Source organism: Odocoileus virginianus, chromosome 11 (genome assembly GCF_023699985.2).
Source record: "Odocoileus virginianus isolate 20LAN1187 ecotype Illinois chromosome 11, Ovbor_1.2, whole genome shotgun sequence".
Classification (NCBI taxonomy): Eukaryota; Metazoa; Chordata; class Mammalia; order Artiodactyla; family Cervidae; genus Odocoileus; species Odocoileus virginianus.
In genome coordinates, this window is record NC_069684.1 from 38,928,073 (window position 1) to 38,953,047 (window position 24,975).

The window sequence follows — 24,975 nt, forward strand, 5'->3', positions numbered from 1 at the left end:
AGAAGTCTTTGGACACCCCTGTTCAACCCAGCATTCACCCTTGTATAAAACTGAAAACATATACTACAGGTTTTAATAATAAAAATTATAAAAGGACACTTTTAGGAATTTATCTTAATGAACTAATCAGAAATGCAGGTTAGGAGTACACAAGGAAATTTGAGGTAATATTTTTAAAATACTGCAAAACTGGAAATTGTGCGGCTGTCCAATGTGATAGAACTGTCTTACTAAAATAAATCTACTTAATGGAAAAATGGGCTTCCAAATTAAAGACTTTCAGAAAATGTTGATTATATAAGGGAAAAGCATAAATCCACCATATGATTGCAATTTGTTTAAAAATACACTCACAGACACATGTTTGTGTGTGTCCACACAAGTATATATGTGAGCATGTAGCTATAAAGTATATATTTTATAGATGTATTCATAGACATAACAGAAAATTAAACACCCCAATATACCACCAGTATTTATTGCAGGAAGGTGGAATTCTATTTTTTTCCCTTACATTATTCTGCATTTTTCAACTTGAACTTATTTCTTCCTCAACTCTACCTTCTTCTCCAGGCCCCAGGTACAATATCCTCCTCTCCTCAAATCTCTTTTCTACTCCTCACCTTCATGACTACTTCAGTCAGGGAAAATAATTAATTAATTAATTAATTAACTTACAGAAATGCATAAAACAAAATCCAGAAGGAAAGATACTTAAAGTGATGATGAACTTAAATTCACAGGTGACTTTTTAAAACTTCTGCATCCTTTTATGTACTTTCTAAATTTTATTCTATAATCAGGAGAAAAAGAGTTTGAAATATTAGGAAAAGGGAGTATTTCCAGGATGGCACTGTAAAGGCACCCAAAAATCTGCTCCTCCACAAAAGCATGAGAATTTGGGCGGGGGGTGGGGAATGTCAAAATCAACTTTTTTTGAACTTTGGAAATTAACTAAGGTCATACAAAAATCAGAGGGGTATTTATTAGAGAAAAACAGCTCAATCTCAGAACAGTAAGCTCTGTGACATTTTAACTTACTCTATTCCCATGGTCCTCTCCCTAGCGCCAAGCTATCCTTGAAATCCAACAACACTAGAAGCATGGTAGCTGTGAGAACCAGCAGCCCAGCAATGAATGGAGGGAACAGAATGGATTTTAAGTTCCCCAGAAAGCCCCAAACCCAGAGAATCATCGTTATTTCACCTACATGGCAATTCCTTGGAAAAGCCCTATCCGCAAGGTTTCTTATTTTTTTGACATAACTCAGAGCTCACTCCCTAAAAATTCCTATCCTCAGGTCATCTGATAAAAACAATCTGGTAACTGTTTAACACTAAAGTGGCCTGTGGCAGTGATACCAGCTGGGATAAACAACATACTGGTCAGAAAAATCTGGGGAATAGAATCCCTATAGCAGACTTTGAAAAGCTCCAATATGTTCCTAGGGATCTAGAAGGATGCTCACATTTAAGGGCTATGTGCCTATCTAAGAAAGACGTGACAAAGATTCTACTACCTCAGCTGTCCAAACTAGAAGCTCTGCACAAGCAGGAAGCTAAAGATAAGGCAGAGTCACAAACTTTCAGAATGCTGAAGGCCTGTCCCAACACACACACACACAGAACCTTACAGTAAAGAGTAGGAGACTTACTGATTCAAAGAAATGACTAAAGTTTTCACCAAAACCTTAGTTGATCATAAAGCTAAATAAACAGACATGTGTCAATGACTTCACACAACAAAAGATATAGACATTACAGAATTCATCCAGGAAAGTTAATAAACAGCTAACAGGGGAGGAAAAAAAGACCCAGAAACAACAAGAATAACAACAACAAAAAGCTAGAGGAGAGGGGAGTCTGATTTTCACAATGCCACATTATATTATTTTTAATGTCCTATATTCACCAAAACACACACACATGCAATACATGCAAAGAAAGTATGGCCTGAACACCCCAAAACAGCAGACAACAGAAAGCATTCTAAACAAGCCCAGAGAATTCTATGGCAGTTCAATAGTTAGGAATCAGTGCTTTCACTGCCGTGGGCCCAAGTTCAATTCCTGTTCAGGAAACTAAGATACTGCAAGCTGTGTGGTACAGCAAAAAAACAAAACAAATAACCTAAACAAACAACCCCCACCAAAAAAACAGATACTAGATTTAGTATCAAAAACTTTAACAAACTATTATAATTATGTTCAAAATTTAATGGGAGCCATATCTGAAAAACTAAAGGAGAATACAAATGATTGCTAACAAGATAGAAAATATCAATAAAGATATAGATATTATGTGGAAATCAAATAAAAATTCAAGAATTAAAAGTACAGTAATGAGGGGCTTAAAAGAAGATCTGAACTGGAAGCAGAAACAATCTACAAATTGAAGACAGATAGATTGAGATTGAAATCAGGTATTCTGTTTGAAAATTGAGATTGAAATCAGGTATTCTGTTTGAAAAACAGAAAGAAAAAACATTAGGACCCAATCAAAGAGTTCTGTGGGATACCATAAATCATTCCAACATACATATTCCAACATGTATCAACATACATATATCAACATACATATATGGGTGCCCCAGAAGGAGAGACATAAAGAATATTTGAGAAATAATGACTGAAAATTTCTTGAATTTGATGAAAAATATTCATTAACACACCAAAATTGTCCAACAAATTCCTACTAGGATAAACTCAAAGAAATATACACCTATCTATATCATAGACATACTATAAATAGAGGAAAAGAAGGGGACAAAATAAGATTTTCAGAAAAGCAAAACCTGAGATAACTGCTATCAGATCTACACTATTAGAAATAGGCAACCTTAAAAGACAATAGACAAGAGGCCATTCTCTAAGTCTATCGCTCCATTGCTGCCCTGCAAATAGATTCATCAGTACTATCCTTTTAGATTCCATATATAGGCATTAATATATGATATCTGTTTTTCTCTTTCTGACTTACTTCACTCTGTATAACAGGCTCTAGTTTCATCCACTTCAGGTGGGAGGTGGGGGGAAGCTCACAAAGGAGGGGACATATGTACACCTGTGGCTAATTCACATTGATGTATGAAAGAAATCAAACCAATATTGTAAAGCAATCACCCTTCAATTAAAAATAATTTTTTTAAAAGACACTAGACAGTAACTTGGATTCATACAAAGAATTAAAGAGCATAAGGGTCTGACTGTTTGCAACCTTATGGACTGAAACCCATCAGTTTCCTCTGTCAATGGAATTTTCCAGGCAAGAATACTGGAGTGGGTTGCCATTTCCTCCTCCAGAGGATTTTCCCAACCCAGGGATAGAACCTATGTCTCCCATATTTCCTGCATTACAGGTGGATTCTTTACTACTGAGCTACCAGGGAAGCAAGTAAAATACATAGGTAAATACAAATAGCAATATAAATGTTTGCTTGTAATTTTTGTTTTTTCCTATCTGCTTCAAAAGACAATTGCAGAAAGCAGTAATTATAAAAGTGTGCTGATGGGCTGCTGCTGCTGCTAAGTCACTTCAGTCGTGTCCGACTCTGTGTGACCCCATAGACAGCAGCCCACCAGGCTCCCCCATCCCTGGGATTCTCCAGGTAAGAACACTGGAGTGGGTTGCCATTGCCTTCTCCAATGCATGAAAGTGAAAAGTAAAAGTGAAGTCGCTGATGGGCTAATGGTATATAAAGATGTAATTTATACAGCAATAACAGTACAAAGGAGAGAGAAGGGAATGAAACCATGTTGGAGCAAGTTTGAACAAGAATGTTTTAAGATATTAATTGTAAGCTTTAGGGAAATATCTATAAAAATATGAAAATCAATAAAAGAAACAAGGAAATTGAAATAGTACACTAAAAAATAGTATATAGCAAAAGGACAGATGTAAATCTTAAAGTAGTTACAGTGAATGTAAATGGATTAAATGTTCCAATTGAAAGGTGGATATTGGAAAAATTATTTAAAATACAAAAACATGATCCAGCTATATATTCTAGACAAGAGCACATTTTAGGTCAAAATACACATACAGGTTGAACGTAAAGGAACGGGAAAAGATATATCAAAAGAAAGCTGGAGTGCTATAGTAATGTCAGAAAAAATACACTCCATTTTTTAAAATGTTACTAGGGGAAAAAAAGACTTTTTATAATAATAAATTTCAATCCAACAGGAAGGTATAACAGTTATAAACATGTATGCATCTAATAACAGAATACAATGTGTGAAATATAGCACATAAAAACTGAGAACTGAAGGAAGAAATAGAAAATTCAACAACGGTAGCTGAAGACTTCAATAACACATTTTCAGTAATGGATATGGCCAAGACAGAACAACAGTAGATGAGAAGACTTGGGTAAAACTATAAACCAAGTAGACCAATCGGCCATCTACAGGATACTCCTTCCTCCACGCTACCATCAATAGCAGAATAATATTTTTTTTCAAATGCACATGCAAAAGTCCATGAGGTATACCATAAGTCAAAAAACAAATATCAATAAACTCAATAGCTGAAATTATACAAAGTATGTTTTCATATCATAATGAAGTAAAAATCAAAAACAGATTTGAGGAAATGACAATATGTAGGAATTAAACAATAATTTTCTAAATAATAGGCAAAAAAAGAAATCACAAAGTTAAATTGGAATGACAGTGAATGGAATGACGGTGAAGCACAACATACCAACACTTATGGGCTGCAGCTGAAGCAGTGCCTGCAGGAAATTTATAACTCTAAATCTCTATTATTAAAAAAGAAATCCATCCCTAATCTAATCTTTAACCTTAAGAAATTAGGAAAAAGACCAAATTAAAGGCAAAGCATACAAAGGCAAGAAAATAATAAGGATTAGGATGAAAATAAGTGAAAGATAGGATGGAAAAACAATGAGAAAATTCAATGAAACCCAAAACTGGTTCTTCAAAAAGACCCCCCAAATTGACAAACATTTAGATAGACTAATGAAGAAGGAAAAAAATGATGAAAAAGAAAAAGACAAGACTCAAATTACTAAAATCAGGAATTAAAGAGACAGTGAATTACTGGGAACAACTGCACACCCACACATTAGATAAGTGAAATGAACAAACTGTTAGAAAGATACAAACTATAGAAACTGACTGAAAGAGAAATTGAAAATCTGAATGCACTATATTAAATAAAGGTATTAAATTAGTAATTTTCAAACATCTCTCCAAAAAAGCTCAACTTCAAATGGCTTCATGGTGAAATCCATAAAATGTTTAAGGAATATACAAATACTTCCAAAAGATAGAAAAGGGTGCACTTTCCAAATCTCGTATGATGATCATGTGTTACCACAAAACCAAAACTAGATAAATATCACTAGAAAAGAAGATCAATATCCCTCAGAAATACAGGATCAAAAATGCTCAGCATATTACTAGCAAACCAAATTCAACAACAAATAAAAAAGAATTGCACGCCACAGCAATGTTGGATCTATCCTAGGAATTCAAGGTTGATTTAGCATACAAAAATCAATCAATATATCATATTAATGAATATAAGATGAAAACCAGATGATCATCTCAACTGCAAAAAAAAAAAAAGCATTTGAAAAATCCAACATCCGTTCATTTTCAAAACATCCAACACACTATGCCTAGAAGAGACATTTCTATATCTGATAAAAGTCATGAAAAACCCACAGGAAACATCATACTAACTGGTAAAATGCTGAATGCTTTACCCCTATAATCTAGAACAAAAATGTCTGCTCTCACCACTTCTATCCTGTAGTACACAAGAGATTCTATCAAGGCAATTGATAGAGAAATAAATAACAGAAATCCAGATTGGAAATGAGGAAGTAAATCTACTTTGATTTGCAGATGATATAATCTTATATATAGATAATGCTAAGGAATCTGTGAGAAAGCTATTAAACTACATAAGCATATTCATAAAACTTGTAAGAGACAAGTTAAATATACAAAAATCACTTGCATTCTATACACTAACAGTAAACAATCTGAATAAGAAATAAAGAAATAATTCCATTTACAGTATCATAAGAAACCAAATATTAGTCAATTCAATTTAGTTGTTCAGTCATGTCTGACTCTTTGCAACCACATGGACAATAGTACACCAGGCTTTCCTGTCCATCACCAACTCCCAGAGCTTGCCCAAACTCATGTCCATCAAGTCGGTGATGCCATCCAACCACCTTATCCTCTGTCATCCGCTTCTCCTCCTGCCTTCAATTTTTCCCAGCATCAGGGACTTTTCCAATGAGTCAGTTCTTTGCATCAGGTGGCCAAAGCATTGGAGTTTCAGCTTCAGCATCAGTCCTTCCAGTGAATTTTCAGGACTGATTTCCTTTAGGATTGACTGGTTGGATCTCCTTGCAGTCCAAGAGACTCTCAAGAATCTTCTCCAATGCCACAATTCAAAAGCATCAATTCTTCAGCTCTCAGCTCTCTTTATGGTCCAAATCTCACATCCATACATGACTACTGGAAAAACCATAGCTTTGACTAGACAGAACTTTGTTGGCAGAGTAATGTCTCTGCTTTTTAATATGCTGTCTAGGTTGGTCATAACTTTTCATCCGAAGAGTAAGTATCTTTTAATTTCATGTCTGCAGTCGCCATCTGCAGTGATTTCAGAGCCCCCAAAAATAAAGTCTGTCACTGTTTTCCCATCTATTTGCCATGAAGTGATGGGACCAGATGCCATGATCTTAGTTTTATGAATGTTGAGCTTTAAGCCAACTTTTTCACTCTCCTCTTTCACTTCCATCAAGAGGCTTTTTAGTTCCTCTTCACTTTCTGCTGTAAGGGTGGTGTCATCTGCATATCTGAGGTTATTGATATTTCTCCTGGCAATCTTGATTCCAGCTTGTGCTTCATCCAGCCCAGCATTTCTCATGATGTACTCTGCATAGAAGTTAAATAAGCAGGGTGACAATATACAGCCTTGCTGCTGCTAAGTCACATCAGTCGTGTCTAACTCTGTGACCCCACAGACAGCAGCCCACCTTGACATACTCCTTATATGATATTAGAGAATAGTCTAATTTCATTGTTCTACATGTAGCTGTCCATTGCTCTACATGTAGCACCACTTATTGAAGAGGCTGCCTTTTCTCCATTGTGTATTTTTGCCTCCTTCATTGTAGATTAGTTGACTATAAGTGCATGGGTTTATTTTTGAGCTGTCTATTCTGTTCCATTGATCTAAGTGTCTGTTTTTGCACTAGTACCACACTCTTTTGATTACTACAACTTTGAAGTATAGTCTGAAGTCAGGGAGTGTGTTCCCTAGGTGTTTTTTGCAATATTGTTTTGGCTATTCAGGCCTTTTTCTATATACAAATTCAAAAAATATTCTAATTCTGTGAAAAATGCCCTAACTATTTTGGTAGGGATTGCATTGAATCTGAAGATTGCCTTGGGGAGTTAGTCTTGGTTGTTATAGTCATTTTAACAATATTAATTCTCCTGATCCAAGAACATTGTAGAGCTATTTGTTTATATCATCTTCAATTTCTTTCATCATTGTATTATAGTTTTCAAAGTACAGGTCTTTTGCCTCCTTGTTGTTCAATTATCCAGTTGCGTCTGGCTTTTTGTGACCCCATGGACTGCAGCACGCCAGGCCTCCCTGCCCCTCACCATCTCCCAAAGTTTGCCCAAGTTCATGCCCATTGCATTGGTAATGCCATTTAACCATCTCATCCTCTGAGGCCCTCTTCTCCTTCTGCCCTCAATCTTTCCCAGCATCAGGGACTTTTCTGTTGAGTCAGCTGTTTGCATCAGATGACCAAAATACTGGAGTTTTAGCTTCAGCATCAGTCCCTTCAATGAGTATTCAGGGTTAATTTCCCTTAGGACTGAGTGGCTTGCTCTCCTTGCTGTCCGAGGGACTCTCAGGAGTCTTCTCCAGCACCATCGTTCAAAGGCATCAGTTCTTCAGTGCTCCACCTTCTTTACGGTCCAGCTCTCATGACCTTACATGACCACTGGGAAGACCATAGACTTGACTATATGGACTTTTGTCAGCAGAATAATGTCTCTGCCTCTCTGCACTAAGTTTGTCATAGCTTTCCTGCCAAGAAGCAAAGTCTTCTGATTTCAAGGCTACAGTCACCATCCACAGTGACTTTAGAGCCTAAGAAGAGGAAATCTGTCCATACTACTTCCACATTCCCCCCCTCTATTTGCATGAAGTAATAGAGCTGGATGCCACAGTCTTAGTTTTTTTAATATATAGTTTAAGCTGGCTCACTGTCTTCCTTCATCCTCATCAAGAGGCTCTTTAGTGTACCTGCTTTAGGTAAGTTTATTCCTAGGTATTATTCTTTTTGATGTAATGATATGTAAGATTGTTTCTTTTTCTTTCTGACAGTTTGTTGCTAGTGTGTAGAAGTACAACAGATTTCTGTACATTAATTTTTCATCCTGCAACCATACCAAGTTCACTGATAAACTCTAGCAGTTTTCTGTGGGTTTCCCAGATGATGCCGGTGATATCCCTCTTGATACCCCTCTAGATTGTTACAGAGTCCCTATTAAGAGTTCCCTGAGACAAACAGCACCCCTCTAGATTGTCACAGAGTCCCTGTTTGAGTTCCCTAAGACATACAACAAATTCCCATATCCTATTTTACATTTAGTATTGTAAGTTTCCATGTAATTCTCTCTCTCTCCCTCCTCCCCTCCACCCCCTCCATGTCCATAAGTCTGTTCTCTATGTCTGTTTCTCCATTGCTGCCCTGCGAATAAATTCATTAGTGCTAACTTTCTAGATTCTATATATATGCATTAGTATATGATATTTATTTTTCTCTTTCTGACTTACTTCACTCTGTATAATAGGCTCTAGGTTTGTCCACCTCATTAGAACACATTTAGTGTGTTCCTTTTAATGGCTGAGTAATACCCCATTGTGTGTATGTACCACAGCTTCTTTATCCATTCATCTGTCAATGGACATCTAGGTTGCTTCCAAGTTCTAGCTATTAATAAATAGTGCTGCAGTGAATAGTTGGATATATGTGTCTTTCTCAATTTTGGTTTCCTCAGGGTATAGATCTAGTAATGGGATTCCTGGGTCATATCATGGTTTTATTCCTAGATTTTAGAGAGAGAGTTTTCTTGTTTCTTGGGTTAAGCCTCTATGGCTATGAACTTCCTTCTTAGAACCACATTTGCTGCATCCTATAGATTATTTTATAAAGTTATATTTTCATTTATTTATCTCTAGGTATTTTCTGATTTATTCTTTGATTTCATTATTGACTCCTTTGTTGTTGTTTTGTTTTTAGTATGTTCTTTGTTCTTTCTGTGTTTGTTATTCCCTCATTTTCTCTCTGTGGTTTATTTTTACTTTCATACCATTGTGGTCAGAAAAGATGCTTGAAACAATGTCTGTCCCCTTAAATTTGCTGAGACTTATTTTGTGACATAATATATGGTCTATCTTAGACAATATTCCACGAGGGCTTGAAAAGAATGTATGGTCTGTTTTGTTGGATAAAGTTGACTCTAGATATCAATGAAGTCCAACTGGTATATTGTGTTATTTAGGACTTCTGCATTACTGATTTTCTGTCTGAATGAGCTGTCCATTGATGTCAGTAGAGTGTTAGTCCTCTACTACTATTGTATTCCTGTCAATTTCTCCCTTTATGTCTATTAGTATATATATATATTTAAGTGTCCTGTATTGGGCGTATGTATGTTAATGAGTATAATATCATCTTTTTGTACTGATACCTTTACTGTTATATAATATCTTTGCTTTTATGGCCTTTGTTTTAAAGTCTGTCTATTTTGTCTGATATGAATATGGCTTACCCCTGCTTTCTTGCTATTTGTTTACATAAACTCTATTTTTCCATCTCCTTACTTTCAGTCTGCATGTCTTTCATCCTAAAGTGAGTCTCTTGTAGGCAGCGTACTGTAGGTCCTCTTTTTTTAATTTTTTTAATGCAGTCTGCCACTTTATGTCTTTTGATTAGAGTATTTGGTTCATTGCCATTTAGAGTAATTATTGATAGGGATCACAAAGAGTCAGACACAACTGAGCAACTAACGCAAACAAATACTTACTGTCATTTTAAACTTTGTTTTCCTGTTGTTTTTGTAGTTCTTTATTTCTTTTTGTTTTTCCTTTTGTGGTTTGATGATTTCATTTTGTAGTATGCTTGAGTTACTTTCTCTTCTTCTGTGAATCTATTTTATATTTTTGATTTGTGGCTACCTGGAGTTCAAATATGGTTGACCCATCACTATAGCTTCTTGTTTTAAATTGATAGTTGTACAAGTTTAAACACAAAACAAATTTATATTTTTCTACTTCTTTCCGTCGCATTTTGTGATTTTGATGCCCTATTTTACATTTTCATGCTTATCTTTTTGCTATTAATTTTAGTTATAATCACTCTTACAAAATGATTTTATTGTTTGTAAATCTACATACTGGCTTATTTAAGCGATCTTCAATCCTTTTGTATGTCTGCCATTCCTATTATGATTTAGAGAAGACCTTTCAATATTTCTTTTAGAATAGATTTAGTATCACCGAATTCTTTTATAGTTTTGGTGGTGGTGGTGGTGATGGTGAGTTTTTATTTTTGTTTAAGAAATTCTTTATCTCTCCTGTTCTAAATGATAACCTTACTAGGTAGAGAATCCTAGGTTGCAGGTTTTTCACTTTTAGGACTTGGTAGTCCTTTTCAGACCTTCATCTATTCAAAGTTTCTGAAGAGAAATCAGCTAATAGCCTTATGGGGTTTCACATGTAACTGACTGTTTCTTTCTCTCTTGCTGCTTTTAGAATTCCATCTTTAACATTTGCCATTTTAATTGTATGTCTTATTGTGGGTCTGTTTGGATTCATCTTGTGTGGGACCCTCTGTGCTTCCTGTACCTGGATATCTGTTTCCTTCATTAGATTTGAGAAATTTCGAGTCATAATTTTTTCAAATACATGTTTGATATTTTTCCTTCTCTCTTCTCTTCCGGGAACCCCTGTTATCCTAATGCCAGTACACTGTTTTTGTTACTACAGCATTATAGTAAGCTTTGAAATTGTGAAACATGAGTCCTCAAACTTTGTTCTTCTTTTTGTCTTTTTTTGATAATTTTTTTATATTTGGTTATTCCTATTTATTTTTATTTCTACATTAATTTCCTGAATCCATTTGCTAGTTTATACTCTCAAAAGCTGTTCTTGATATAATAGGCATTATGTTGAATCTGTTAAGTATTGTGGGGACTACTGTCATCTCAAAAATGCTGTCTTTCAATTCATTAACATTGGTTTTTTACCATTTATTTGTTTTACCATTTACTTATTATGTTTTACCATTTATTTATTTATTTTAAATATTTTAAAAATATTTTTCAACAATGTTTTGTAGTGTCAATGAAAAAGTCTTTCATTTCTTTTATTAAACATCAGAGGATCTTCGCAACCCAGGGATTGAATCCAGATCTCCTGCATTGCAGGCAAATTCTTTACTATTTGAGACACCAGGGGAGCTCCTTTTTAAATATATTCCTAATATTTTAGATTTAGAAAAGGCAGAGGAACCAGAGCTCAAACTGCCAACATCCATTAGATCATAGAAATAGCAAGAGAGTTTCAGAAAAACATCTACTTCTGCTTTATTGACAACATCAAAGCTTTTGACTGTGCGGATCACAACAACTGTAGAAAATTCTTAAAGAGATGGGAATACCAGACCACCTTAACTGCCTCCTAAGAGATCTGTATGCAGGTCAAGAAAGGACAATTAGAACTGGGCATGGAACAGCAGACTAGTTCCAAATTGGGAAAGGAATACGTCAAGGCTGTATATTGTCAACCCACTTATTTAACTTATAAGCAGAGTACATCATATGAAATGCTGGGCTGGATGAAGCACAAGGTGGAATTAGGATTGCTGGGAGAAATATCAATAATCTCAGATATGCAGATGACACCATCCTTATGGCATAAAGCAAAGAGGAACTAAAGAGCTTCTTGATGAAAATGAAAGAGGAGAGTGAAAAAGCTGGCTTAATGATCAACATTCAGGAAACTAAGATTGTGGCATCTGTTTCTATTACTTCATGGCAAATAGATGGGGAAACAATAGAAATAGTGACATACTTTATTTGGGGGGGACTCCAAAATCACTGTAGATTGTGACTGCAGCCATGAAATTAAAAGACACTTTTTCCTTGGAAGAAAAGCTATGACAAAACTAGATAGCATATTAAAAAGCAGAGACATTACTTTGCCAACAAAGTTCTGTCTAGCCAAAGCTATGGTTTTTAAACCATATAGTCCCAGTCATCTTTTCTGACCACAATGCAGTAAGACTAGATCTCAATTGCAGGAAAAAACTATTAAAAATTCAAACATATGGAAGCTAAATAACACGTGGCTGAATAACCAACAAATCATAGAAAAAATAAAAAAAGAAACCAAAATATGCATAGAAACAAATGAAAATGAAAACACAACAACCCAAAACCTATGGGACACTGTAAAAGCAGTGCTAAGGGGAAGGTTCATAGCATTACAGGCTTACCTCAAGAAACAAGAAAAAGATCAAATAAATAACCTAGCTCTACACATAATGCAACTAAAGAAGGAGAAAATGAACCCCAGGGTTGGTAGAAGGAAAGAAATCTTAAAAATTAGGGCAGAAATAAAAGCAAAAGAAACTAAAGAGACCATAGCAAAAATCAACAAAGCTAAAAGCTGGTTTTTTGAAAAGATAAACAAAATTGACAAACCATTAGCAAGACTCATTAAGAAACAAAAGAAGAAGAACCAAATCAACAAAATTAGAAATGAAAATGGAGAGATCACAACAGACAACACTGAAATACAAAGGATCATAACAGATTACCACCAACAGCTCTATTCCAATAAAATGGACAACTTGGAAGAAATGGACAAATTCTTAGAAAAGTGTAACTTTCCAAAACTGAACCAGGGAGAAATAGAAGATCTTAACAGACCCATCACAAGCAAGGAAATCGAAACTGTAATCAGAAATCTTCCAGCAAACAAAAGCCCAGGACCAGATGGCTTCACAGCTGAATTCTACCAAAAATTGAGAGAAGAGCCAACACCGATCCTACTCAAACTCTTCCAGAAAATTGCAGAAGAAGGCAAACTTCCAAACTCATTCTATGAGGCCACCATCACCCTAATACCAAAACCAGACAAGGATGCCACAAAAAAAGAAAACTACAGGCCAATATCACTGATGAACATAGATGCAAAAATCCTTAACAAAATTCTAGCAAACAGAATTCAACAATATATTAAAAATATCATACATCATGACCAAGTGGGCTTTATCCCAGGAACACAAGGATTCTTTAATACAATCAATCAATCAAATCAAATCAATCAGCAAATCAATCAATGTAATACACCACATTAACAAATTGAAAGATAAAAACCATATGATTATCTCAATAGATGCAGAAAAAGTCTTTGACAAAATTCAACATCCATTTATGATTGAAAAAAAAAAAAAAACTCTCCAGAAAGCAGACATAGAAGGAACATACCTCAACATGATAAAAGCTATATATGACAAACCCACAGCAAACATTATCCTCAATGGTGAAAAATTGAAAATATTTCCCTTAAAGTCAGGAACAATACAAGGGTGTCCACTCTCACCACTATTATTCAACATAGTCTTGGAAGTGTTGGCCATAGCAATCAGGGCAGAAAAAGAAGTAAAAGGAATCCAGATAGGAAAAGAAGAAGTGAAACTCTCGCTGTTTGCAGATGACATGATCCTCTACATAGAAAACCCTAAAGACTCTACCAGAAAATTACTACAGCTAATCAATAAATACAGTAATGTTGCAGGATATAAAATTAACACACAGAAATCCCTTGCATTCCTATACACTAACAATGAGAAAATAGAAAGAGAAATTAAGGAAACAATACCGTTCACCATTGCAACAAAAAGAATAAAATACTTAGGAGTATATCTACCTAAAGAAACTAAAGAAACAAAAGACCTATACATAGAAAACTGTAAAACACTGATGAAAGAAATCAAAGAGGACACAAACAGATGGAGAAATATACCGTGTTCATGGATTGGGAGAATCAATGTTGTCAAAATGAGTATACTACCCGAAGCAATCTATAGATTCAATGCAATCCCTATCAAGCTACCAACGGCATTTTTCACAGAACTAGAACAAATAATTTCACAATTTGTATGGAAATACAAAAAACCTCGAATAGCCAAAGTAATCCTGAGAAAGAAGAATGGAACTGGAGGAATCAATTTGCCTGACTTCAGACTATACTACAAAGCCACAGTCATCAAGACAGTATGGTACTGGCACAAAGACAGAAATATAGATCAATGGAACAGAATAGAAAGCCCAGAGATAAATCCACGAACCTATGGTCACCTTATCTTCGACAAAGGAGGCAAGGATATACAATGGAAAAAAGATAACCTCTTTAACAAGTGGTGCTGGGAAAAGTGGTCAACCACCTGTAAAAGAATGAAACTAGAACACTTTCTAACACCATACACAAAAATAAACTCAAAATGGATTAAAGATCTAAATGTAAGACCAGAGACTATCAAACTCCTAGAGGAGAACATAGGCAAAACACTCTCCGACATAAATCACAGCAGGATCCTCTATGACCCACATCCCAGAATTTTAGAAATAAAAGCAAAAATAAACAAATGGGACCTAATGAAACTTAAAAGCTTTTGCACAACAAAGGAAACTATAAGCAAGGTGAAAAGACAGCCCTCAGATTGGGAGAAAATAATAGCAAACGAAGCAACAGACAAAGGATTAATCTCAAAAATATACAAGCAACTCCTCCAGCTCAACTCCAGAAAAATAAATGACCCAATCATAAAATGGGCCAAAGAACTCAACAGACATTTCTCCAAGGAAGACATACAGATGGCTAACAAACACATGAAAAGATGCTCAACATCACTCATTATCAGAGAAATGCAAATCAAAACCACAATGAGGTACCATTATATGCCAGTCAGGATGGCTGCTATCCAAAAGTCTACAAGCAATAAATGCTGGAGAGGGTGTGGAGAAAAGGGAACCCTCTTACACTGTTGGTGGGAATGCAAATTAGTACAGCCACTATGGAAAACAGTGTGGAGATTTCTTAAAAAGCTGGAAATAGAACTGCCATATGACCCAGCAATCCCACTTCTGGGCATACACACCAAGGAAACCAGATCTGAAAGAGACACGTGCACCCCAATGTTCATCGCAGCACTGTTTATAATAGCCAGGACATGGAAGCAACCCAGATGCCCATCAGCAGATGAATGGATGAGGAAGCTGTGGTACATATACACCATGGAATATTACTCAGCCATTAAAAAGAATTCATTTGAATCAGTTCTAATGAGATGGATGAAACTGGAGCCCATTATACAGAGCGAAGTAAGCCAGAAAGATAAAGACCATTACAGTATACTAACACATATATATGGACTTTAGAAAGATGGTAATGATAACCCTATATGCTAAACAGAAAAAGAGACTCAGATATATAGAACAGACTTGTGGACTCTGGGAGAAGGCAAGGGTGGGATGTTTTAAGAGAACAGCATTGAAACATGTATATTATCGAGGGTGAAACAGATCACCAGCCCAGATTGGGTGCATGAGACAGGTGCTTGGGCCTGGTGCACTGGGAAGACCCAGAAGGATCGGGTGGAGAGGGAGGTGGGAGGGGGGACTGGGATGGGGAATACATGTAAATCCATGGCTGATTCATTTCAATGTATGACAAAAACTACTGTAATGATGTAAAGTAATTAACCTATTAAAAAATAAATAAATAAATAAACTAAAAAAAAAAAAATTATTTCCTACATAAAACACTCAAGATACATTTTAATGATCAGCCCCAAAAGATAAATCTAGAAATGTTATAATACATTTTCATGTAAAATGTGCATAAAAAGGAATGACTTACCCAACATAAAATGCTCTACACATAGGTAAACTATTAACATTACTACTGATAGCACACGTGATGACAGAAATTTAGCTTTCATGCTGCTCTCCTCAGTATTTAATTTGACCTTGGTGTGCCACTCTTCATATTCTAAGATGCTGTTAGTGATGTTTCTTCAGAAAGCCAGGTAAATTGATAATAAAAAAAAATAAAATAAAAATAAAATAAAATAAATTATTTACAAAAAAAATAATTCAACGTTTTTTAAAAAAGATTTAAAAATGGAAAGAAGAACTAAATAGACATGTTTTCCAAAGAGGACATGCAGATGACCAAAACACAAAAAATGTTGAGGATGTGGAGAAAAGGGAACTCTCACACACACTTGGTGGGAATGTAAATTGGTGCAGTCACTGTGAAAAGCAGTAGGGAGGCTTCTCAAAAAAACTGAAAATAGAACTTTCATATAACCCAGCAATTCTACTCCTGGGTGTATATCTTAAAAACAAAAACTAAGTTTGAAAATATACAAGCACCCTGATGTTCATAGCAGCATTATTTATATTTCTATCAACAAAGGAAGGATAAAGAAAATATGAGAGATTTGCAACAACATGGATGGATTTGAAGGGTATTATGCTAAGTGAAATAAGACAGAAAAAGACAATCACTTATATGTAGAATCTAAAAAACCATTGTATGGTTTGTATACAACAAAAAGGGTACAGATTCACAGATACAGAGGACAAACTAGTGATTACCAGTGAGGAGAATGGCGGGGGTGGGAGAGAATCATGATATGGGATGTGTATAAAGAGGTACAAATTATTATGTATAAGATAAATAAGCTATAACACAGGGAATATACCTAATATTATATAATGACTATAAGTGGAATATAAACCTTTAAAAATTGTGAATCTTTATGTTATACACCTATAACTTATTAATATTGTACATCAACTATACTTCAAGTTTAAAAATTAAAATTAAATCAAATAGAAAAAAATAGCAATTCCTGAGGATTAAAAACAGAAGCCAGTTTTATTAGTTGCTTATTATTTGTAAAAGTAATTATTTAAAGTGATTTAAGAACAAATATTTTAAATGTAAATCCATATGAAGCTTCCTTAAAAATTAAAAATAGACCTACCAAGTAATTCAGCAATCCCACTCCTGAGTATATGTCCAGAAAAGACAAAACTCCAATTCAGAATGATACATGTACCCCAATGTTCATAGCAGCACTATGCATTAATACAATAGCCACACATGGGAACAACCCAAGTGTCCACCAGGTGATGACTGACTTAAGAGCATGTGGCATATGTACGTGTGTTGTATGTGTATATGTTTGTGTGTGTGTGTGTGTGTGTGTGCGCACACATAGGGCTTCCCCGGTGGTTCAGTGGCAAAGAATCCACCTGCAAGTGCAGGAGATGTGGGTTCAATCCCTGAGTTGGGAAGATCTCCTGGAGAAGGAAATGGCAACCAACTCCAATATTCTTGCTTGGGAAATCCCATGGACAGAGAAGCCTGGCATGCTACACTCCATGGGGTCACAAAAGAATAGTACTCAGTCATAAAATAGAATGAAATATTGCAATGTGCAGCAACACAGATGAACCCAGAGTATTATATTTAGTCAAGTCAGATAAAGGTAAAAGTCACTTATAAATGGAATCAAAAATATATATAAATTAATCTATGTACAAAAGAGAAACAGACTCACAGACATAGCAAAAAAACCTATGGTTACAAAAGGGGAAAAGGGGAATAAATTAGGTGTATGGGATTAACAAATACAAACTACTATATATAAAATAGATAAGCAGCAAGCATTTACTGTATAGCACAGGGAACTATATTCAATATCTTATAATAATCTATAATGGAAAATAGTCTGTATATGTGTGTGTATATATATCTGAATGACTTTTCTGTATACCTATAACCAACATAATATTGTTAATCAACTATACTTTAATTAAAAAAAACAATGAGATAACATTTCATTCCCACTAGGATGACTAAAAGCAAAAAGACAGAATAACAAGTGCTGGCAAGGATGTGAAAACATTAGAACTCTAACTCATGGCTGGTGAGTTCTAAAATGGCTCAGTCATTTTGGAGAAGGAAAATGCAACCCACTCCAGTATCCGTGCCTGGAAAATCCCATGGACAGAGGAACCTGGTGGGCTATAGTCCATGGGGTAGATTGGAGAAACTTAGCATAGCATTTTGGAAAACTGTACAACAGTTCTTCAAGGTATTAAACACAGAATGACACATGGCCCAACAATTCTACTCCTGGTTACATACCCAAGAGAGATGTAAACATGTTCACACAAAAACTGGTGTATATAAAACAGATAGATGGGGGGAATCTGCTGTATGGCACAGAGAGCTCAGCTTGGCACTCTGTGGTGAACCAGAGGGGTGGATAGGGCAGGGTGCAAGGTCCAAGAGAAATGGAAATATGTATGTATGTATGTATGTATGTGTATGAGTGTGTGTATACATAGTTGATTCATGCTGTTGTGCAGCAGAAATTAACACAACATTGTAAAGAAACTATACCCCAATTTTTTTTTAATTGTTCTTAGCACCATTATTTATTATAGCCAAATAGTGAAAACAAAACTGATACATGCTATAACATGGATGAACCTAAAGAACTTAATAAGTGAAAGGAACCAGTTTCAAAAGACTGCATATTGTATGATTCCACTTACATGAACTGTCTAGAACAGGCTAATTTATAGGAACTGAAAACAGATGTGTGGTTTCCAGAGACTAGGGGCAAGGGGAGAATGCAGAGTGACTACAGGGGGTGATAAAAATGTTCTTGAATTCTAGTTGTGATTGTTGTACAACCTTATAACGTTACTAAAAAAACACTAAATTATGTACTTTTAAAAGGTGAGATATATGGTGTGCAAATATCACTTTAAAATTGTTATTAAAAAAATTAGGAAAGAAATAACAGACAAAAATGCCCATGCTTCACTCTACCCCACCCAGTCCCCTGCATTCTCCCTCCTTTTTTTTTTAACCCATCGTTGATCTCCATGTGTGCTTTCCTTCTCTCTCTCTGACCTATTCCCTCCATCTCAGTCACTCGCTCCCCTGAAATCTGTGGTCTGGCTCAGACTGGGATTAGAAATCCCATGTTGCTCACCCTGGCTTTGCATTTAAAGGACTCTCTCTCTCTGAATTGCTGGGGTGGGGGAGGGGGAGGGGGGAGTCTTAGTCACTCTTCGTGACCCCATGGACTGTAGCCCACTAGGCACCTCTATCCATGGAATTCTCCAGGTAAGAACTCTGAATTGCTGGGAGGAGTAGTGAACAACCCAAAAGAGTTAAGGAGTGGTAGTACAGTGATTTTAGAGCCCCCAAAAATAAAGTCTGACTCTGTTTCCACTGTCTCCCCATCTATTTCCCATGAGGTGATGGGACCAGATGCCATGATCTTAGTTTTATGAATGTTAAGCTTTAAGCCAACTTTTTCACTCTTCTCTTTCACTTTCATCAAGAGGCTTTTTAGTTCCTCTTCACTTTCTGCCATAAGGGTGGTGTCATCTGCATATCTGAAGTTATTGATATTTCTCCCGGCAATCTTGATTCCAGCTTGTGCTTCATCCAGCCCAGCGTTTCTCATGATGTACTCTGCATATAAGTTAAATAAGCAGGGTGACAATATACAGCCTTGACATACTCCTTTTCCTATTTGGAACCAGTCTGTTGTTCCATGTCCAGTTCTAACTCTTGCTTCCTGACCTGCATACAGGTTTAGATCAGTCCTGGGTGTTCACTGGAAGGACTGATGCTGAAGCTGAAACTCCAGTACTTTGGCCACCTGATGCGAGGAGCTGACTCATTGGAAAAGACCCTGATGCTGGGAGGGATTGGGGGCAGGAGGAGAAGGGGACAACAGAGGATGAGATGGCTGGATGGCATCACCGACTCTATGGACATGGGTTTGGGTAGACTCTAGGAGTTGGTGATGGACAGGGAGGTCTGGCATGCTCCAATTCATGGGGTCACAAAGAGTTGGACATGACTGAGTGACTGAACTGAACTGAACTGAAGTGCCAGTGGATCTACAATGAACAGAGTTCTCTCCGTGGCCTCTCGGGGCTTTCTATTCGTCTAGGAAAGGAAAGGGCCTGCTATTCCCCTCCTCATGGGACTTCCTAACCTACAAGTTAACTTCAGAACCTTTCAACCTAGAGTTCCTTATTCCAGGGCTCTCTCATCCTCTCTCCAGCCCCCCAGTGCAGTACCTCCTTCTCCCCAAAACTCTCTCCTCCTCACCACCTTTCTCCTTCCTCTAACTCTAGCAGCTTTCCTTGAAACCCCCTTCTCTACCCTATTTATTCCCACAACCATTCCCAGAGTCTCTGCTGCTGTGTCTCCAGGGCTCACCCCCCCCAAATCTGGTCACAGAACAAGAACATATAGGATTTTTGAGCCACACGGTATTCTCTCAAAGAATTAAAGAGCCTAAGCGTCTGACTCTTTGCAACCTTATGGACTGCAGCCCTCCAGGCTCCTCTGTCCTATATGTTCTTGTTAGTCTCTCAAAGAATTAAAGTTCATCACCAAATTTCCCTGCAAGGTACAAAACAGATAAAAGGATATGGATAATATGGCTATAAAGGATGATATGCATTGCTAGCTCCAGAAAACTGAAATGGGCTTCCAGGTGACGCTAGTGGTAAGGAAACCTCCCATCAATGCAAGAGACATAAGAGACTCAGGTTCCATCCCTGGTTCAGGAACATCCTGTAGAGGAGGAAATGGCAAACCACTCCAGTATTGTTGCCTGGAGAATCCCCATGGACAGAAGAGCCTGGCGGGCTATAGTCCATAGTGTTGCATAGAGTTGGACATGACTGAAGCGACTTAGCATGCATGCAGGCACAAAGACTGAAATGTGTTTACTGCCTATATCCTTCTCATCTTCCTCCTAATGCCCTCAAGCTAATACGAGTAATATCTAACAAGGTTAGAAGGAAGGTCAAGCTTTCACTTCCCTAATAAGTGCATAAAAGAGGTAGATAAATCCTCTTAAGAGCTTAAAATTTTGTTAAGCAGAAGAAATTAATTGAACTGATTCTAAGACCATGAAAGTGACCATTTTACATCATTATAGACCACAGCCACACCCACAAATATTCTCTAATGACTGATATTACTGTACTTTTCACCCCTGTGTATGACAATCCCTCCTACAATTGTGAGGATTTCCTATGAACTGATCAAATTGATTGATTGATTGGATTAGACTGTTCTAACCCAATTTCTCTTCACCTCCCCTCAGAGGTGGGGGTATCTGATACTTCATATTCCCAGTCTCCAGGCTCCCAGACCCCTGGGAAGTAAGCCCACATGGCTCATTTAGACTCAGATGGAAAGAACAGAGAAATTAGCTTCAAACCAACAACAAAAGGGGCTTCGGTGCCTCCCCTCTCCAGCTGCCCTAGGACTGAGAGCAGGGCCAGCATTACAGGTCCATGGCTATGAAGTTGTAGAGCGCCATGTGCTTGGTTTAATGCCCTGATGTCACTGTCCTGAAATTCTTAATGCTTTTGAACATGGGGCCATGCATTTTCCTTTTGCTCTGAGCCCTGCAAATTATGTAGCCAGTCCTGGCAAGCAGTTACTCATGAGAAAAGCAGACACATGCTAAGTCAGCTTTGGTCCTCTTCTCTTTCCCCTCCTATTTTGTCATCAATTTCCCTGGTCTTCTGCTCCTGACATAGTGGATAGAAAGGGAAAATGTAAGGGAGAATTGAAAGGGATATATTTTTCCCAGTGCATGGGTGCTAAGTCACTTCAGTCATGTCTGACTCTGTACAACACTATGTACTGGAGCCCATCAGTCTCCTCTGTCCGTGGGATTCTCCAGGCAAGAATACTGGAGTGGGTTGCCATCCCCTCCTCCAGGGGATCTTCCTGACCCAGGGATGGAACCCATCTCTCTTACATCTCGTGCACTGGCAGGCTGGTTCTTTACCTCTGGTGCCACCTGGGCATAAGTAATCAGTTCAGGGTCATTATTCTGCACTGCCTTAGGAAAGATGACATTTCTTCAGGTTTTCTTTTTAAGGAAGGAAGAGACAATCTTGTAACATGCAAAACCATTTTGTGTGTGCAAATGTGGTCTGTGTGTGTGATAGGTATGCATGTATTAGAGAAGTGGCATCTACTGTGTGCCAGATCTTGCAAGAAGAACTTGGGGTAAATCATCTCATTCATTCCTCAGAACAAACTATGAGGTAAATATCACTATTATCTCAACTTACAGATGGAGTAAACAATGCTTAGAAAGATTAAATAACCTGTCCCATATCCCACTGCAGGCCAGGGGCACAATTGAGCTGACTCCAGACCCAATCTAACTATAAATCTCATGCATTCCACCACTAGGCTGTGCAGCCTGGGCTTGGCGGGGATGGGGCAGAGGATGGTTAGCAGGTGATTTCCATGGGAAATAACTACTAGGTGCTAATGATGTGCCAAGAATTTTATGTCTACGTACTCACTTAACCCTTGTAATTCTCTGTGAGATGACGCATTTTTTACCTCCATTATACAAGTGAGAGGAAACTGAGGCATAGAGAGGTTACATAAATTGTCAAAGATCACACTGCTAGTGAGTGCTGGAAATCGATTTTTAAATCACACTTTCTTGCTCTAGATTCTGAACTTTTAACCAATACCTTATTCTGCCCCAAGGGAGGAGAAATTACCTAACAGCCTATAACCCAAGATCTCTTCTGACGATAAAGAAGCATGGAAAAATTTACCCTGTTCTTGACTTAAAATCAGCCCTTTTCCTGAATTGACTTGAGAATGCCCTGATGTATTTCCCACGACCCACCACTCAGACACTGACAAGCAGAATACCTTCCCACTGCCCCCCACCCTGCATAAGCAGTCACCATGTCTTTATCTCCCCCTGTCTCCTCCAGGACTCCTCTACTATTTCATGAAGACATGCCTTTTTCCCTTCTCCCTCAGTCTTCAAGGGTCTCTTAGCAACAATACTTGACTGTTGATGTAAGAGACACAAGAAAGTGGGTATCCAGCCCACATATGTTGATGGCCATCTCCTCACTTTCCCCCACCAAGCCACATCGCCCTTCCTCAACATGGGACCTGCTCAACTACAGCAGAACCAGTTTACTCAAAACAAGAGCAATGGCCTGAGCGGAACAGTGGCCGGTGGAAGAATTTCCAGATGAATAAGATGACCTTCAGGTCCTCCTGTGTTTTTTTTTCAGCCCACGATCCCCCCTTTAGTCTTTGCTACATCAAGCACCTTTTTTAAATAAGAAAACTGTTGCTTTCTCTTCCCAGAGTAGCCACAGCGGAGGAAACCACACACTGACCTATATGTAAAGAAGACCTTGACATATGTGGTTTTGAAATGTGCTAGTTAAGCAGGGGTTGGGTCACTAATCTTAGTACCGCTGGATTATTTCACTGGTTTTTCGGGCAAGTTCTAGAGATAGGAGGGGTTTTTCCCTGATAGGGTGTGGAGGAAAAAGAAGAATGAAGAAGGGGAATTACATGTGACATTCACCTTCCCACTCTATCAGGTGGTTTGGTAAAATAATTTCAAAGGACAATGCTCAATAATATTAAGAGTTCTGACCTCCATAATGGACTGAACTGCTATAATGTAGTATTCAGAAATAAGGTTGAATTACTTTCCCTGCAGAACACCTAGAGTGAGCCTAAAGAAGCTTTTCAATAAGTATCTGAATTAGTAGTAACTTGTATTTGTTTCTGTTAATTTCATGGATGGACTTTTTCTTCCTATTTCCTCAGTCACACTATAAGCTATGTAAGGGAAGGAACACTTTCATAATTCTGTTGCACAATTAGTTACACATTTCACAATTCTGAGCATATGATAGAAATCTACAATCAAAGATATCCAAGAAAAATCTGGGAGAAATACATTTCACCAGGAGATTGTGGCACAGTCTTCCTTGAAGCAGACCTTGGGACACCAGAACTTTTCCAGGTTTCCAGGGGTACAAACTATTAGTTTGCTTAGCCATCCTGAGATGGAACAATGCTGTGTTTGGGATTTATGATAAGAAAAGGAAATCACACATCACGCTCTTCAAATCAGACATTTAACTGCTTAAGGATTATAAGTGAATAAAGAAACTAGGTATGAGTACAATTTAAAAGGGAAATATCAACCAGAGAACTTAAGATTGGACAAAATTCTACTCTCTTGAGGTGTGCTCTTCATCTTTGGGGCCCAAATGAATTTAGGAGAAGTAAATGTTAACTCTCACATCCTACTTTTTAAAATAATAAGTTTTCACATTTGCATGCAATTTTATATTTTTCAAAGTATTTTCATATCCATTATAAAATTAGAGTTCATGGGAACTTCCCTAATTTTATAATGGATTTGAAAAAACTTTGAAAAATAAAGAACTGAATGCAATGTGAGTTCCCCTGGTGGGTCCAATGGTTAGGACTCCACCCTTGCACTGCAGAGGGTACAGGTTCAACCCCTGTTGGGGGAACTAAGGTCCTACATACCTCATGGTATGGCTAAATAAATACAATTAAAATTGAATAAAAATTTTTAATAAAACTTGAGTTCACGTTGATCTAATGGTCTTGCTGTTCAGTTGTTCAGGAGTGTCTGACTCTTTGTGACCCCATGGGCTGAAGCACAGAATTTCCTGTCCTTTACCATCTCCCAGAGTTTGCTCAAACTCATGTCCATTAGGTCAGTGATATCATCCAACCATCTCATCCTCTGTTGTCCCCTTTGCCTCCTGCCTTCAATCTTTCCCAGCATCAGGGTCTTTTCCAGTAAGTTGGCTCTTTGCATCAAGTAGACAAATTATTGGAGCTTCAGCATCAGTCCTTCCAATGAATATTCAGGGTTGATTTCCTTTTGGATTGCCTGGCTTGATCCCCTTGCTGTCCAAGGGACTCTCAAGAG